General features: G+C 43.5%; 1 long non-coding RNA gene across 1 annotated transcript; it reads right to left on the bottom strand.

Annotated features, from left to right (window-relative positions):
- Nucleotides 1-7,554: 7,554 nt before the first annotated feature.
- LOC124466832 lies at nucleotides 7,555-10,424 on the bottom strand. The gene is made up of 2 exons (XR_006955997.1): nucleotides 9,997-10,424; nucleotides 7,555-9,544 (listed from the first exon to the last, which is right to left on the bottom strand). It is a non-coding gene; the product is annotated as an uncharacterized LOC124466832 (long non-coding RNA).
- Between the last annotated feature and the right edge of the window lie 5,725 nt (nucleotides 10,425-16,149).

The following is a 16,149-nucleotide window of genomic DNA, read 5'->3' as shown; positions in this document are numbered from 1 at the left end:
AGTGTATTGTGTATTGTGTTGCATCGGGTATTATTTGTATAAATATGTTCCTAACACAGTGTATCAAATTGTGTAATTAAAAACCTGAACCATAATCAGTGTGGTTTTATCAGTCTTTAACCTAGATTAATTTGCAACTACAATGGATTCTAATAATTGGCACCTGAACATAAATTGCTTTTCATAAATTAGATTAAGTAGGCATCATTAGAAGAGTGATTTTAAGCTGTGGGCATAAAGATTCCACAGATGTTTTGGCATGTTGATGAGGGAGTTTATCCCCAATCCTGCCATCTCTGTTGTCAGTTTTTCTCCCTCACCTTGACCTCTCTCAATCTTACTTACTCTCAGGTCTTTGTAAACCTTTGAAATTCTTGGAGCTTTAAGTGCTCCAGGTTCACTAATAGTTAAGCAGAGGTCTCGCTCACAAGTACGGCACTTTGAGGAATGCCGTGGAATCTGCCAGTGAGGATACAAGACAAGACCTCAACACAATGTGCTGTTGTACCTTAATGAGCATTGGTGTCCTCACTGTGAATGTCACAACTACCAGAAGTTTACACCAATCACACTCCCTTCAACTCTTTTTTGAAGTCTTCATGGCACCCCTGAGGATGCCTCAGCTGACAGTCTCCTTTGTTCATAGATTTTTTTTCCTGCTGGTATTCTGCTGTTTTGAATACTGGACCACTGCTGCATTGGTGATGAACTAGACTGCTTTGCTTGTATCTATTCCCCTGCCTCCATAATGATAACCCATTGGCTTGTAGTAGTTCGATTTCTGAGGTTCGAAGAAGGTCCTTTCCTGTTGTGGAGACTGAAATGGAGACAGGTGGGGCTGGCTAGGGAGGTGTAAATGTGTAAGACTGCTGCCAAGCCGAGTTCACCGATGATATCAGTTCGGCTGTGGGCAAACATTAACAGTGTCGCAGTGGGAGGGAGCGCACCAGAGAGGGAGAAATAGAGAGCAAGAAAGACAGATTTCCTCTGTGTGTTTAGCATGATAGCACCAGGATTCCTTCCTCTCTTCCGTAGATTCCTCTTCTTCTGTCTTCTTCTGTTACATATTTTTCATCCAGTTTTTCATCTCACATTTCGCTCACTTTCTGGCATTGTCTGTTGAATCAAACATCTGATCTAGTGATGTCCGGTCATGGAGGGATCAGATCTTCCTCATTAATTTTTTAAAATTAGATATTTAAAGGATTTATTCGAGACAATGTAGCATTGTTTTCAATGCATTTATTCTGTATTGTAGGGGTTCTCACTTTATAGTGGTGTACCTCCTTCCCACAGTCTGTGATTATGGGGCCCTGATGAGATGCTGTAAAAACAGGTTCCTGGTCTGGAATTCTGCAGGAATCTGTTCTCCTTTTCAGACCACAGTGGATCAGTTGTTCCAGAATTCGCGCCTGACCTGACAGAGAAAGTGAAAGCTTTCTTGGGGAGAAAGTGGTTGCTCCCTGTAAACTGTGGAAAACAACTCTTCAAACACAGGTCCTGTGGGTCAGTGGCCTCATGGCCCTCTCTTCTCCCCTCTCTCCCCACGCTCACTCTTTCCTAGATGATTCAGTTAAGCAAACAGAGCCCCCCTCCTCTCAGGGGACATGGCTGTCTCCATCATTTCCCTGTGAACACTTTTCACTGACAACCTTATTAGTCTGTCAACCCATGCCAGCAGAAAAGGGAAAATTAATTGGCCGAAACAGAGTTTGAAAGCACAAATTGTGTGTTGTAAGTCATCAACTCTGACATGGCGTTTTCTTCTCTTTACCGTTCTGTGTTTGTTTAGGGTTTGTTAATATATCTCATGACTGGCAGGGGGTTGAGGACAAAGCTAACTCTGCCGGGAGGAAACAGTAAAGATTCCAGATGAGTGAGTTCACGTTGGGTATGTGCAAGTAGGCATACCTCAAACTTCCATGGAAATGGCTGCAGAGGAAAGCACAAGTCAAAGTCTGCTGGTCCATACAGTAAAAACACCCTGTTCATCCCCTGTAAGCGGTTACTTATAGACAAATTGAGGGGAGTTGGACGAGATTAAACAGATACTGTAGTACTGTGAAATTAAAGACCAGTAAATCTCATTAAGCGTGTAGCCGGTTGTAATGAGAACATTATATTTCAAACAATAGTGAGGAAACAACCTCTACAGTGGTCAGCATCCCTCCTGTGGAGTACCCTCAACACCTCTTACACACACGACACACACACACGACACACACATGCCCATACACTGGCCCATGGAGGGCCTCAGCCAGGGCCTTGTGTAATCAATCAGCTGACATACAAACGGCCCTTGCAACAGTTCTCCAAGCAAACAGGGATTATTAACAAGATCACAGGGCTTTTGCTGTACTCTTTAATCCTGTAATTGGCTTCAGATTCATGCCACTGATCTGGGCCTTACAAATGTAGAAAGACCCTTTTACGACAATAGCGAGAGCTGCTGACCCCTGTTGCAGCCGAGCCCCTCGGTCACTCAGATCCTTTATGGTACGTCTGGGAATCTGGAGCCTCCAGAGTGGAGCTCCTTAAGTGTGGCGCTCTGAACACAATGTCCCCTTTCTGTTCCACCTCTCCAGCACGCCAGGATTTCATGTCCCCCTTTTATCATCCAGATATCTTTTTGACTTCCGTATCCCACTCATTCTCTCATCAAAAGACATCCCCATCATTCATTCCCTCCATTCCATCTCGCGTGTACACATTTGCCTGAGAAGGTCTCTGTCTCAACCATGCCTTCCCCGTGTTCCTTTCCTCTTGCTTGATCTGCCCCCCCCTACTATCTCTGGTCTCTCCTATTCCCCTTTCTCTCTCCTCCCATTTTCTCTCCTATCTCAGTCTCAGCCCTCCTCTTCCTCCCTTTCTCTCTATTTTATGTCCTCTCACTTTCCTACTCCCTTTCTCTTATATCTCTGGTATATCGTCCTCCCACCTCTCTCTCCTCCCATCTCTGGTCTCTCCTCATCTCCCCCCCCCTTGCTATCTCTTCCTCCCGCTGGTCCCTGGTACTCCTGCAGGTCCTGGAGGGTACGTGTCCAGCCCTGCCTCTCCCTCCGCATGAGGTCATGGCAGTTTGGCAGCACACTCAAAATGCAGAGGGAAAAAATTGCTACGAAAAAGCTAGTAAGACCAGCGGCGAGGAATGCAAACAAAGTAATCATAACCTAATCTTAGATGTAGAGAGAGAAGGCAGAGTGTCTGTCAGATGTGTTTAGCCAGCTCAGGAATGATGAGGGGTTTGAGAGGGATTATGTTAAGTTTGGACTGTCCTGAAATGTACCCTGTCACTTCTTGGCCTACCCTGGCAACTGTCTCTCGTTGCCACTTGGACTGATGGCATGGAAACTAAGGGTGATCTGTTGGTCAAAGCAAATGGGATGAACTCGACTTAGTCTGGCTACCAGGTGCCAAGAAGTTTGAACAAACAAAACACATCAACTTTTTTCTAGAGCCTGATGGAAGCTTATCATCAAACTGTAATCAGGAGTTCCAGAACATGTCTTTGAAGGCAGATTCATATTTCATGATCATCCATACTCACAAACATGTGGATATTATTACAATTCCTCTTACTGACTTGAAAATTACTTTTTAATGCAACTGACTGGGTTAGTGAGGCTGACAGGATCCAGGCCCTTCAATTAAAACATGGATTTTCAACCATTACTACAGATCAGAGAGCTCCTCAGTCAAATCAAATCAAATCAAATCAAATTTATTTGTATAGCCCTTTTTACACGCAAGCATGTCACAGAGGGCTTCACATGCGCCCATAGAACTGCCCCTCAACCAACCTAAACCCTCAAGGAAGACAAGGAAAAACTCCCAGAAAAACTCCCACCGGGAGAAAAAATGGAAGAAACCTTGGGAGGAGCAATTCAGAGAGGGATCCCCTCCTCCAGAGACGGTTGGTAAGAGAGAGGAGCAGAACACAAGCTAAACATAGTCATACAGTGTCAATGGGTTTTGAAACACCAAAATCCATTGTTCGGCTTTATAGACGTTGGATGGGACCGGGAAACTCGCTGTTGGCCGTCATGGAGACTGGATTCCGGGTGACGACCTGGTTCAGCGTAGGCAGACCGACGACCAAGCAGGTCCTGACAGCTCAAACCCCCCACACCACAGGGAATGTGTGGGGGGGGGACAGAGAGGAGAGCAGGGATTAGAGAATGCCAGGAGCAGCTAACAGTTACAGTCATAATAGAATGAGATCCCCACCGGTCAAGTGTGGACTAGTGCAGCAATTTAACAGAGCAAAAAGGGTATTTGATGCAGCCCCACACACCAAAACAACGACAGCCCCCCTCAGTTGGAACATGAAATCTGTTCCAGGGGAAAGAACTCTAAAGTAGGTTATACTTATACGAATAAGGATGAAAACAACCAGTCCCCCGTTGTCTCCAACTATTAATAAAAACTATAACAGTAACAATATACAGCAACGGAACTATAATAATAATACTTACAATATACAGTAACAGGTTTACTTTATTTGTAACATCTAGCTGGGCAATGTGAACATAAGCTATAATTAAAATTTAAAAGTTACATGTGATACACACATAGGCAAGCACACACCCCAGGTTTACATAGAAAGTACACACATACTTCCCTTTAACAATCATAGAATTGACTAAACAAGAACGTTTTTAATCTAGTTTTAAATGTCGAGACAGTATCAGCTTCCTTAATTGAGATGGGTAATTTGTTCCAAAGAAGAGGTGCTCTATATGAGCACGCCCTACCTCCAGTAGTTTTTTTCTTAACTTTGGGTATTACCAGATAGCCGGCATTTTGAGATCTTAGAGTCCTTGCGGGGCAATAGGGTGCAAGGAGACCGGAGAGGTACAGTGGTGCCAATCCATGCAGAGATTTGTAAGTTAGTAGTAGAACTTTGAAATCAGCTCTGGCTTGGATAGGGAGTCAGTGTAAAGAGATAAGAGTCGATGTTATATGATCAAACTTTCTAGTTTTAGTCAATAGTCTAGCAGCAGCATTTTGCACCCGCTGTAAGTTTTTTAGGTAGGTAATTGGGAGGCCAGAGAACAACACATTGCAGTAGTCCAATCGGGACGTAACAAAAGCATGTATTAGTTTTTCAGCATCATCCTTTGAGAGGAATTTTCGTATTTTGGCAATATTACGTAGATGGAAAAATGCTGTTCTGGTGATTTGCTTAATATGGTACTCAAACGAAAGGTCTGGGTCCATTGTGACTCCCAGATTTTTTACCAGCTGGCTTTGAGGTACTTTGACGCCGTCTAAGTCTAAGGTTAGATGGGATAAATTATTTCGGTGTTTTTTCGGACCAAAAATTTGAACCTCGGTTTTATCCGAATTAAGAAGAAGGAAATTTGCAGTCATCCAAGTTTTCAACCCGGAAGGCAACATATAGAGTGAAAAAGGCAACATATAGAGTGAAAATAACAGAGGGCCTAAAACTGAACCCTGTGGTACTCCGTATTTTACATGGTTTTGCTGAGCACAGCAAAACCATGTATTTTTGAGACCATGTCATTCTTTGTATTCTTGTCACTGTCCTAGCATCATGACAACCAACCTACAGTAGCTGTAAAACATTGCGATTACTTGTGAGGCAAGAACAGTCCTCCCAGAAAAACAGGCCCCACAAACAACCACAGTTACAGGCGGAAAAAAGCATGAAAACCTCAAGATGATTTATAGAATTAAAAGTAACAATTTAATAAAGATACTTGTGCAACTGTTACTTATCTCTCTTTGTTTTTTACATCTTGACCCAGGCTTAGAAGGGTGTGCTAAGCATTGAATGTGATTTAGAATTTGGACAAACTGTGTTTTCTTAGAGAGTAAGTATAGAGAATAATCTGATGAGCAGGCTGAAGTTCAGTTGTAGATCATTTTAATACCTGCCAATGATCCTTTCATTTGACTGGTATCATCATAAGTTTGTTGATCAGACCTTCCTAACCATATTTCAGTCCTTCAATTGCACATTGAAAAATAATCTAAGAATCTTGTGATCTAAACCCAATATGTCAAGGCCTGAACAATCCTAACCCATGGGAGGGATTAAACTTCAGAACTTCAGAACTTCCATAAGAGAGAGGAAGAGAGAGAGAGAGAGACAGAGAAGGAAACTGACAAGTATTTGAGCAGAAAAGGAACAAATGTGCCATAAAAGACTTGGTAAACAAGACCGAATATTTACAGCAGACCTCAGGGTGAACTCAGCTATGAGACACTCATGCATGTCTCCCACTCCTCAGACCAGAGATTCCTAGCAGACAGGTGATTTTTATAAGAGGTGTTATTGAGATGCTATCTATCCTGAAACCTGCAGACATAGACATGTCCCCCATTTGACGCATGATAAGTATGCAAACTTCACACTCACCTTTAGTCAGAACTTCAGGCATGACAGGGTTCAGTAAATGGGTGCGGTGTATGTTTCCCAGAAAGCACTGCAAGCACACCTGTCCCTCAATACCCATGCTCACCTGAACACACAGGCGCACACACTTACACACGTGCACGCATGTACAGACGTGTGTACGCACACACACAGACAGAAACACACACACACATATACACACACACATACACACACACATGGCCGTGGGGGCACCTGAGTCCTGAATGGAATGTTCTGGAATGTATTCAGGCCCCTCCTCTGTAGGCACTCCCACAGGAACAATAGTGGTTGCCAGGTAACTAGACATTCTCGATGACAGGAACACTGTGGTCTAGTGACCAGTGACCACACACTGGAGCTGCTCATGCTGTGCTGAGGGGCAATATGTCTTTGTAAATTAAATCACCTCTCACTGCCAATTAGTTGTTCAGAACAAAGGATGCATAGACTACTGGGCTATGAAAGTATGAGTAAATGAACAGACAGCTTCACATGAGGACAGTCAAGAGATCTTCCCCCTGACTGCCTTCTTTGCTCACTGGATGCTTTCCAAGTCCATATCTGACAAACAGAGCGATGACACTGGCTGCCAGATCGCTCTGTCTCTTCTAGCTGCAGCTGCTGCTCTGTCTCTGCCATCACATAAGCTGAGTTTACCAAGTGACATTCATCACTGACCACTTTAATTACTAACAGAAAACAAACATCAGTTTGCATAATGTCTCTCTGATGCTCGTTAACAAGACATTTCCTCAGCATCTCACTGAACTGAGATTGAGAGAACAGATAGACCCCAGGCCGTCAATAACACTCTGCGCTGTCCTTCGACACGCCCAGTCTTCTAACCTCTCTTGCTGATCAACAGTATGATGTATTTCAACAATGGAGGAATTATCCATAGATGAACCTGAGTTGAACTATCACTAAGTGGAACCATTTCATTTCCAGCATCTGTCTCTTTGCCAGAGCTTCGCTTCTGGGATTTCACGGCTCTCTCCTTTTCTGCCAGAACTGCGCTGAGGAGAGGAAAGCACACTGCACAGGGAAGTGTTGTTTATCAAAAAAATGAAGGAGAAGGAAAGAAAAAAGAGAGGGAATGTGGCTTCTTTTCCTTCTGCATTCTTTCCTTCATCAGGAATTCACTGAGGTTTGGGCAGGCGGCTTTCTTTTATTGGGTTTCTTTCCTCTCCACTTGGGAAGGACAAGGCGGCCTGTTCTTGTCTTTCTATTTGCTGCCTGGAACTGCACTGCAGCCCAGAGTGAGCTTTAGAGAAATCACAGACCTCAAAGAAACTCTAGCCCCACCAAACCCTGTTTAATCCTTTAAATGCCGCGCAACAGACAGAAACAAAGCACCTCCTCACTCCCTGTGTCAGAAAACAGGCTCTAAGCCACTTTCTTTGGGTGCTGAAAGCCATGGAGCTCATTTGATTGAGCATAATAGTCTCAAGGCTGCCTGTCCACAGGCCCGAGACGGGGGGTTTTGTTCGCCAGAGTCGCCTCTTTGAGTGGGTGACAGGGAGATGAGGCAACAGAAGTCCTAAAGGGATTCCAGCCACCTCGTCCCGCCTCTATTACTGTGTTGGATCTATTGTTTTCTGCAGAGGTTAATCCATGGTTGATTGAGGCCTATGAATTCCGCAGACAAGAGATGGCTCAGTGATTTTTTACAGCTCCAAACACATCGGCACACATCATCCTCTCTGACAATGCCCACCAATGACAACTGTTTAATTGCAAACTTATCTGAGGGTATCCGTGGCCAACAGACTAAGCCCCAGAGGGTATCAGCACCAGGGAGACTGGGCTGATCGCAAAGCATTGCTAATGCGTGTCTGTTTATAATAAGATCGCTGGAGAATCCGAAACACCCCATGCATTGCCAAAGAAAACACTGAGAAAAATATCAGCTCTGTCCCTGACAGCAGGAATCTATTTGGGAGAAGCTTAAAAAAACAAAGGCAACTTTGGATAGAAGGCTTTCAGGGGTACGTGGTGATAGTGTACCAGAAACACAAGCGACACACCCAATACATGTCTGAAGCTGCTCATAGTACACCACAAAGTAGTCAGGATGCAACAAGTGCTATGTTTATGTGTGTGTATGAGTGTAATCCTTTGGCACATCTTAGAAGAAGTGCATTTAATAACCTTGACATCCAAATCATTCCATTCGCACCCACCAGGGTGAAAAAAGAGAGAGAGACATATGAGTTAAACATCATGTGTATTAGTGTGAATCTCCACCAACTTGTTGCAACTAGTCATTGCTACATCTGTCAACATCGGTTCTGCAGCCAATCACACCCAGTTCTCTTCCTCAGTTCTCTTCCTCTACCCCTGCAGTGTTTAACTCTTCTCTATCTATCTGACTCACCAGAAAGCTCAATCAAGTCAGTAAAGAAATCAACATTAAACCAAACTATCCATCTACTACGAATGGGAAATATCGTTTTCCATACAGAGATACCTTTGAATAGAAGCTGGCAACACTTGACTTCAGTCTGGCTTTGGTTGTTGCTTCTTCAGGCTATAAAATGGATGGATGCAGAGGATTTCAAGTCTGACACCCCGTCTTCCTGTTGTCTTCTGATGTGTGAGTCCCAGAGCCTCAGACAGCCTCTGGTGACACACTCATCTATGTAGACTCTCATGAGAAGAACCAGTTGGCTGAGCCCAGCACAGACAGACTGGAATGCAGCTGTTTGTCCCCTCATTCAACCTCCTTCCAACCATTTCACTTGTGTACATCACAAATGATCTTACCCAACAGAGATCTGCCTGGGCTCACTGACACTTGGACTGGAACATGCTTGGATCGTACACACTCAGTCAAGGCCGAGTCCATATGCCATTATCACTTATACAAAACGTAGTTTACTTCTTCATGTCTTCCTCCCTCCGTCTCTCACTGTATATTCTCTTTCTCTGACACATGCAGACACACATACAGGCCCACAATACAAAGCATTTTTGGGAGTTTTAATTACATGAGGGAGTCCAACTGTGTATGTGCTGCAGCCTGAGTACAGATGTGGAGGATAAATCATCCATAGAAGCAGGCTGTTAATCAGGCTGTCCGGCCGGGTCCCATGCAGCATGGCGGAGGTCTGTTGGCCTAGCTCCCCAAGTCTATTCAACCTGCATAAGAGCCAAATCACATCCAGCTGACATTATGCAACTCATCCTCCACAAAGCCCAAACATTTGATTCAGTGTCCATCAGCAGCCATGGTTCCCCATTTATATTAATTTTCAGTTAAACAGATTGACAATGTATTTGGATTTCTATACCTAATTGTATATCAAATAAAGTGTTTTGGGTTACTTTTCACTTTAGGTGCATCTGTCTCAGATAAGGAGCAGCCTTTCTCAAATGGTGGTAAATGTCTGCTTTCCTAGATGTCTGTATAATGTTGTGTATCTCTAAGCCCAGCTCCTGGGCTTGCCACATGCCTACACCCCTCCAGCGCTGGGCCCTCTGAGCATGGAGGTGTCGTTATGTTATGCTTGTGTCTTGGCAGGGTGGTGAGTAAGTGTTTGCTTAAAGACTGTTAACCTGCTCCAACACAGCCAAGAAGCAGCAGCACTCACCTAGTGTGTCAGATGCCTTGTCATCTCACAACACACACGCTGACAACACAGCCTCTGTGACGGATAGAACTCTCTGTTATAACTCTCCCTCTTTCGCTGTCTTTCTGCTTCTCTTTCTTTGTCCCTCTTTCACCCCCCATCAGCAAACTTTAACCTGTAAAGATACCCGAACAGCACAAATCCAGCTCAGATATATCAGGCATGAAGAGCTTCACAATAACATACACTACCTGACCTTTCTGTGTTTGTGCTCTCAGCTGGGTGGTGTGAATCTGGGAGACTCTGCTTTGTAGCAGCACAATGACCCTGAGAAATACAGAAGGTATGAACACTGCTGGTACAACTCAGGATGAAAAGATGTTTCAATTTCTCAATCCCTGCTTCTTAACCCCTACATCTATCTATGAACTTATAGAGGAGTAAATATACAATCGATGCAACATCACACAGCATGACAAATAGTTTGGAAGTAACAAAGACATGAAACATTTACCTTTACATTTATGCATTTAGCAGACGCTTTTATCCAAAGCGACTTCCAAGAGAGAGTTTTACAAAAGTGCATAGGTCACTGATCATAACAACGAGATACCCCAAACATTGTGGGTAGCAAAACATGTAGCATATATTGTGAAACCAGATAAGTCCCAAAGGGAAGAACAATAAGAGCATGTAGTTAGACAACTTACAATTAAACAGCAAGAACCTCAAAAAGTGCAAGAGTGTACCTGTTGAAAAAGCAAACAACAATAATATGTTTCACAGCGAGTACAATAATTTTAAGACAGTTACAACAAACCAACAAGAGCAACAAGTCTCTCAATGAGAGTCATTGTGATCCTGGAGGAAACTAACATCAGGTCCAGCCAATCATTCCTAAGCAAGGAAGCAAGGAGAGGGGCTTTCAGGGTGGTTGGGATGGAAGTTGAATTTACTTCAGCTGGATCTTTGTTTCTGGTTCTCTCTCTTTCTATTCATGAGTCGCCCAGTTGCCATGTGACAGAGGAATGGCTCTGGTGCTGAGCCATGGAGCCTGGAGGCCTGAGTCACCAGTGCTGCCCAGAGACAGCAGAGACTGAACTCTGTGACCTGAATGTGCTGTCGTTCTCAGCACAGAAACCCTGAATAGTTCTCAGTTCTCACTGTTCTTGTCTTCTCACTTTTCTAGTCGTCTCAATGTTCTCTCTTTCCCTCCTACTCACCCCTGATTTATTCCTCTCCCACCCTCTCTTTTCTCACCTCGCTCTTTTTTCTTCTTCCAAGCAGGGGTTTTCCCTCTTTCTCTTTGGCTGTAATGCCAGGAAACTTCACAAGCGCAGTCAACAAGGCAACACAGGAAGACAGGAATGTCAGTGACATTCAATGCAGACCTTTAATTCCAGAACTCACTGCTCTCTGATCATTGATACCCTCCTATCATATTCATCTGGGTCAAGGTAAAGTGACCTGTAAAGTTAAAACTATGCATTAGTACTCCTCCACACGCCACACTGAGCCTTCTCTCTCTCAGATCCACCAGGACTTATATGTTCCCGTTAGTTACAATCCACTACATACCCATGCAACACAAACAGGTGCAATAGCATTCACGGGAGTGTGTCTCCAGGTTTTCAGGTCAATATGATTTAATTTACTGTACAGTCATAACAAAACATATAGGATTCTGCACCCTAGGAGCTGGCTTTAGAAATGCCCAATGCAGGCTACTCAAATAAAGCCCAGATGGCGAAGGGTGACTGGGAGTGTAGCCAGGTATTAAATCTTCATCGCCTCTTGAGAATCCCACCAAGAGAGCCCATTAGTCAGGGAGCTGCAGTGTCGTCTGGAGGGGCATGGCAGACCTCTGGATCTTACCTCCAGACACCCTATGATCTCTCACAGGAATCACAGCTCTGACTCCAGGGAGGTCAACTGTAATAAACCACAATGTGTAAGATGCCCTAATGAGCAACATACACAAAGAATGCTATTAATAAAGATGAATCAATCCAGTCTTTGCAAGCGCTTTGGAAACATGTTCAAACATAAAAGAACAACATAAAAGAATAAACGTTTAACAACCCAAAGGAGAGAAGCACCCTTATTTAAAGAATCTGGAAACACTTTCATGTTAATGCTAATTAAAAACACATTGCACGCAGTATCACAAAGTAATTTGGTATGATAGGTTTCTCTCTTGTGTGAGAGAAAAATAGAGGGAGAGAGACTTACTGTGTGTGCGCTGTCACAAAAAGTATGTGGCTTTGGAACACATATGTAGGTTAAGTCACTGATTCCTTCTCTCAGACCACAAGACTGAATCCCTATGAGCTAATCTGCTGTGCTAAATCATTATAAACATTAAAGAAAACAATCCCAAGTAATACATATCCTCATGGTGCTTGGGGAGTTAGCACTGTCCATTCGGAAATTATGACAGAGGAGAGACAGAAAGAGAGAGAGAGAGAGAGAGAGAGAGAGAGAGACAGAGAGAGAGAGAGAGAGAGAGAGAGAGAGAGGCCATTGATAAATCACAATTGTCATCAGAGTTATACATGCACAACAGGGAGATCAAAGAAGATACTGAGATGATCATCAATATGGAAACTATTAAAGATTCTCTTGACTGCAAATCACAGATGTACCATTATTTACCATCATTCAAAGTAAGCTGTAAACATGATCAGTTCCTTCATAGATGTATGTAAACCAATGGCAAGAAATATGTGAAGGCTGGTGGAAAGATGGGAACATATCACTCTGTCACTGGGGTAAATGTTGTGAAAACATTACAGCTGAATCTGTTGTTAATAAAACATTAAATACCATGATTCTATTATTTTACCATCTTTGATTGCTTAAGATCATCATGTTACATTCATACAATGTTATAATTATCATAATAAACTTTTAATCACATAAAATAAACGTTACCATGACAGGAACAGGAGTGAAGGGAGTGTGTACTCATGATTTAAATAGACTCTGGAAGTCACTCATTAATTTTCTGCTTCCCTTTGTCTTTTTTAGAAGTTATTTCTTTTTTATAGATTTATTTTTCATTGCCTTTCATTTCAAGAGAAGCCTGAGGAAAAGCTTGGACAGAAATCAACGAGTCCCCTCAAATGACCCCTCACTTGTCCTTCTGTGACAATGAGAGTGCACGCTGCCAAGCCAAATCATCTCAACCACAATCGCTGGCAAAATGCTACTCTTTAAAAACAGCTATATCTATGGCCTCTATGTTCACGCATCCTCTGCAAGCTAAGTAATCCCCAGAGAGCCTGCAGAAGACTCGGTCTTGGCAAAGATTAATATGTTAACTCTCATTCTATGGCTAAAACCACCACTAATGGCCCTATTAACACATATACTAGCAGTAAAGCCATTCATGTCATTTTAGTGTATTTAGTGGGTTTTGTACTGATGGATGGTATAAATGTAAATCCACTGTGAGCTGTGGAAAGGAATTTTATTGAAAAACATGTTTTTTGTCGCAGCTCATAAGCAGGAGACCAATACCATGTCCTAGGATTATTTTATCTAATATTTTGTCTGTTGTTGTGTCTAAGAGTGTGTTGTGGAGTGGAGGGATGGGATTGGAGAGAAATATAATAAGATAATAAATAGAAAAACTGCAAGATCAGCAGAGATTACCTGACAGGAAGAAGGGACCAAAACACACTCATTATTCACTTTATTTTCCTATTCTCATGTTTTGCTGAACATATTATATCCGTTAGTGAAAATAAATAGCAGAGCCAAGGGAGGCGTCATTGATGGAAAAGAAGATATCAAGTTGACATCAGGTTGACAACAATCATGTCAGCTAATCTCTGTGTCAACATCCTTTATTTAAGACCTAGCTCTGCCAAACCCCTTCCTCTGTTTAAGTATTTTGTATTCCTCCTTTTGCTCCTACACTCCTGCCATGGGAGGGACAGAGCTTATAGTGTTGTCAAGCCCTCCACCTCACTCCCTTTTTACAGTGGCATGTTATAGGACACGAGGGAGCATCTGGTAAAATAAACGGCCAAATATAAAATGGATGTAACAAAACGCTGGTGTTGGACTGGCCTGCTCCACCCCCAGCTCTGGAGTAGTTGCTCTTGCTGCTGTGAAAACCATAGGAGTATGTTGGTTTCTCCCCATCCACACTATATGGCTGAGGGCCATGTCACTGACTGGTGTGGGACGGATGGCCTCATGTGGAACGCAGGAGTCAGATGAACTGGTGTCACCTTTCCAATTAGTGGGAGAGACCATGACCAGAGGGCGGAAGAGAGGGGGCAGGGAGGGGGAGGAAGGAATGAAGGGGAAGGCTTCTTGAGGTCAGTGTGAAGGTCACTCACTCAGTCGCACCCCGCGGTGTGAATTTAGGCCTGGCTTGTTAATGTATGTGTGTTTTTACACTGGCCTATTGAGCTGTTTCAAGGCCTCCGCGGGGATCTCCTGAGCGCACAACAGAGACAAAAAAATGCATGCGCTATAATAATAACACAGACAAAGGAATAACCATACTTTCACTTTGACAGTTTTAAACACTGGGAAAACATTCTCACAGGGACTGAATGGTTGAATCCCACAATGCTTCTCTCTCAGTTCTCGGCTGTACATCAATACAAAGTCTCCATGATTTAAAATGACAAGGCCAGGGTCTATAGTATCAGAAGCCTGTCCTCAGTTTATGTGCTAAACTATGTGCTGTGTGTGAGTGTGTGTGTGAGAACACACAGCTGGTTTTGATGTGAACAAGGCTGAAAGAAAAAGACGTATCCAGCTTGCCAAAGGCAGTAGAACCAAAAGGGGTGCAGTAGGCTTTCAGAACAAGTCATACACCTCTAATAGTACACAGCCTCACACATCTATATGATCTATGATGTTCCTGTTATACAGAGTGCTTGAACAGAGGCTTTGAGTGGTGTATGTGTGTGCGTATGTGTGTCCACATGTGAGTCAGCTTCTAGGATGAGACAGAGTGGGGAACAACTCCCAGGCTGAGAGAAATCACCACCTTAAGACAGACTTCCACCACGCCACGTCACATGCTGCAACCCCTCCCCTGCCCTCCCCTGCTCCAGGCTTCCCTGCAAAGAGTCCCCTGCCAAGGACAGAGGAAGCTGGGTACAGATGCCTAGCAGCAGCTGCTCTCCTCTAACTCTACCGCAGCATAGCAGAGACTGCCCCCTGGGATGCCCCATGTGTGACTGTCTCTTGTTAGTTCAGCCTGGACCAAGGCCTGCTGCAGCACACTTGCAAAACTGACCGCACGTGTGCCCTGACTCATGCAAGACCACAAGAAGTCATTCATCGAGGACCAGACAGAGGTATTTATGTTTAGGGTAGCAATGATTTCAACAGATGTTTCTCCAGGGTCGAGTTTGGAGCTTTTCTGTGGTGGTGATGCTCCTACAAGGTCAGTCACCTCTCCTCCATCATAATCTCTCTCTTCAGAGTGCCATCTACCATGAACGAAAGAGATGACAGAACAACAGAAGGACAAGAGTCCATGTATAGGAGAACCTGTAGTTTAATTGAAAACTATTTTTCAATAGTATATAGTAACAGTATAGTAGTAGTAACAGTAATAGTAGTAACAGCAATAGTAACAGTATTATTACCTGGGGTCAGATGGCTGAGCGGTGAGAGAGACGGGCTTGTAATCAGAAGGTTACTGGATCGATTCCCCGCCGTGCCAAATGAAGTTGTGTCCTTGGGCAAGGCACTTCACCCAACTTGCCTCGGGGGGAATGTCCCTGTACTTACTGTAAGTCGCTCTGGATAAGAGCGTCTGCTAAATGACTAAATGTAAATGTAAATGTAAATTTGGAAAAGCAGCTGAATTTTTCATAGTTCAGCTAGCGTCCGGTTGACGGTATTTTTCCTAATATTTACTGCCAATGTCAACTGGAAACCTGGAGCTCTAGCAGCTAAACGTCACAATAGGATTTCTGAGACAAATGGGAGAAAATATACAGAAAAATATGTGCTCAACCAAATGCTTAACTGTCTTTATAACTTTGATTGAGCCAGACTGACAAATCTAAAATAAATATATACATTTTAGTTATTTGTCTTTGTTCAATATGTATTGATGATCAAAGTGCTCTGATTGTCTTTGAGACATGCCCAGAGAGAGGCATTTAGACCAAAGCAGAAGATGACCTACCCTAC

The sequence above is a fragment of the Hypomesus transpacificus genome, chromosome 1 (genome assembly GCF_021917145.1).
Source record: "Hypomesus transpacificus isolate Combined female chromosome 1, fHypTra1, whole genome shotgun sequence".
In the NCBI taxonomy this organism is placed as follows: Eukaryota; Metazoa; Chordata; class Actinopteri; order Osmeriformes; family Osmeridae; genus Hypomesus; species Hypomesus transpacificus.
This window is presented reverse-complemented; position numbering and strand designations above follow the sequence as displayed.